The following is a 2,500-nucleotide window of genomic DNA, read 5'->3' as shown; positions in this document are numbered from 1 at the left end:
ATATGAGCAGCTGACTCATTTTCAGCCTGGCAGTGACGGCATTTTGTATTTTGGTCCTGATTTCTACCCCTCGCTAAGAACTCTCTAGTTGGATATACATTTGCTCTCAATTGTAAAGCTGTTATTAATTTTCTATAAGGGATGTTCTTGTAATTCACAAGCCAATTGTTACTGGTGGAATCATTTTCAAAGTTTGCAGTTCCTATGCCCTGGGACATCAATGCTGTCCATTTTGTGAACTCATTTTTCCTCCAATTGCAAGGTTTGGGAAAGATTTTCTTTGGGGCGGGTTTTTCCCATTCAGATAATTCCTCCCGTCCCCCATATTCAGTTACCATTATTGTCTGGGGGTTATATATTGATGGTATTTTCTCTTTGTCTCCCCCTGCTGATATCCACAATTTTTCATAATCTTTATCAATATCATTATTTTTAACTACAGTTTTAACTGCTTCATCTGATGAATTTGCCAATCTGTGTAATCGTCTAGCTTGGATACTAGGGATTAACCCAGCCAATCGGGCTAAGCCTAAGCCTCCATCTTTAGTGCTGGAATACAAGATGCCATCACAGGTACAAACTGGGAGATGTAACCATTTTTTCACCCTATTTCGAATTGTTAAATCCATTTCTTCCAGATAGGTGGCTTTTACATTTGCCTGGTCTGCTAAGTAGATCAATCTAGGCACTGTGTACACTTTTAACATGTCCAATTTTTGAAATGGTTTTAAAGGGGCTCTTTCGATGCAATTGAGCCAAACTTCTAATTTATTCTGCAATTCGGGCTTAACTATCCCCACCCAAGGGTCGATTTGCAAGCCAAGATATTTCTCTGACTGACCCGGGTGGATCATGTTTAAAGGGGTACCGCTGATAAGCCATGGAGGACAGTCATTGATGGTGTAAGAGTCCTTAGTTGGTTGAATAAAGAAACCATGGCACTTTTCCCCCTGCGTTTTTAATCCAGTTAAGTCACAAAATGCTTCTAGAATTTCAATATTTTTCTCCATTCCTGATTGGGACTTACTCAGCAGGACCAGGTCGTCTGCAAAAGCCAGAGCTGTTAATTTGCCATTCCCGTGTTGGAACCCCTCCCCACATTCTTCTAATTTACATAACAGAGGGTCAATGCACAGGTTAAAGAGGAGTGGTGACATGGGATCGCCCTGTTTCACACCAGTTTTGATTCCTATTGACTCAGACTCTCCTTCTTTAGTTTTGATTCTGGTGTGAATGTTTTGATAGAAGTCCTTAATTAATGCTATTATGTGGTCATCCAGGCCCTTTTGCTTTAGCACCGCCAGGATGTGGGTGTGGCTCACTGAATCAAAGGCTTTGGCCAAATCGACAAAGACAACCCCCAGGGGTTTCTTTTGTTTCTTTGCATTCCTAATTAATAGCTGTAATAGTTTTAAGTTCTCAGCACAGCCAGAAGATTGAATGAAGCCTCTCTGCCTGGGGTTAATGGGACACGCCTTTGCCAACCTCGCAGTTAAGATTCTTGAATAGAGTCTCAGGATGATGGAACCAATAGTAATTGGCCGCCAGTTGTTAATATCATTTTGGCGTTCGGGCGCTGATGATTTAGGTATTAGGATTGTTCGGCATCCCCTTATTACATCTGGAATTTTGCCACTTAACAGCCAGAGATTAAATAGTTCTTTGATCTCCTCACAATTTGGATCCATTTTAAGCAGGGCCTTCAGGGTGATCCCATCAGGGCCTGGTGCCGATTTTTTATTCATGTCTTTGATATTCTTAAGGATCTCTTTCTCTGTAATCAATTCCTTAAAAGCCGAATTATCTGCCCGCCCCACAGACTGGAATGCTCCAAGTCCTTGAAATAAGTTCTGAGACTCCCACCTAGATCTGAAGGTGTTACTGACCTCTTCCAGGGGGATGGCACATTGCACAGAGTCTTTTTCATCCAGAATCATATTAGCTAACTTCCCTCGATCTAAGCGGAAGAGGCGTTGGAATCGGAGAAATTCTCCACGCTTTCTGGCTCTTTTTCTCATCCACTCCTTTTGAGGTTTCTTCTGCTGAGGTTTACGTTGGCTCTTTTTTGGCGCTTTCTGTTCAATTGATTTCTCAAACAAATACAAATATTGGTCCTGAGCTACCTCATTGAGTAATTTTAATGAGTCTGTTTTGCCTTCAATTATTTGTTTATATGTATTTTTAAGGATGGGCAGCTTCCCTGATGTCAGCTTTTCATTAATAGTCTTTTTATAGTGGGCTAGCAGCTCCCTTTCACCAGAAGATGGAATCACAGTCCTCTCCTCTTTTAACCTGTTCTTGCTCTCTTGTGTTTTCTCTCTTTCTGGCACCACAGTTTCTCTTAATAGTCTTCTCTTTTCACTGATCTGTTTGGCTGTTTTAGTTGTTAATTTTTCAGCAATCAATTTGTTAATATTTTTCCTCCCTTCAAACTCTTGATTTAGTTTCTGTAATAATTCTGTTTCCTCTTGGGACCAGATTTTCTTGTGAGCACCTCTTT

General features: G+C 40.8%; 1 pseudogene; it reads right to left on the bottom strand.

Annotated features, from left to right (window-relative positions):
* Window positions 1–2,500, bottom strand: part of LOC137440376 (28S ribosomal RNA) — an 8,475-nt pseudogene that overhangs the window by 1,982 nt on the left and 3,993 nt on the right.

This window comes from Melanerpes formicivorus, unplaced genomic scaffold (genome assembly GCF_026170545.1).
Source record: "Melanerpes formicivorus ecotype bairdi unplaced genomic scaffold, bMelFor1.0.p_v2 SCAF_2885, whole genome shotgun sequence".
Classification (NCBI taxonomy): Eukaryota; Metazoa; Chordata; class Aves; order Piciformes; family Picidae; genus Melanerpes; species Melanerpes formicivorus.
Note: the sequence above shows the minus strand (reverse complement) of the source record. Positions and strands in the feature narration are given on the sequence as shown.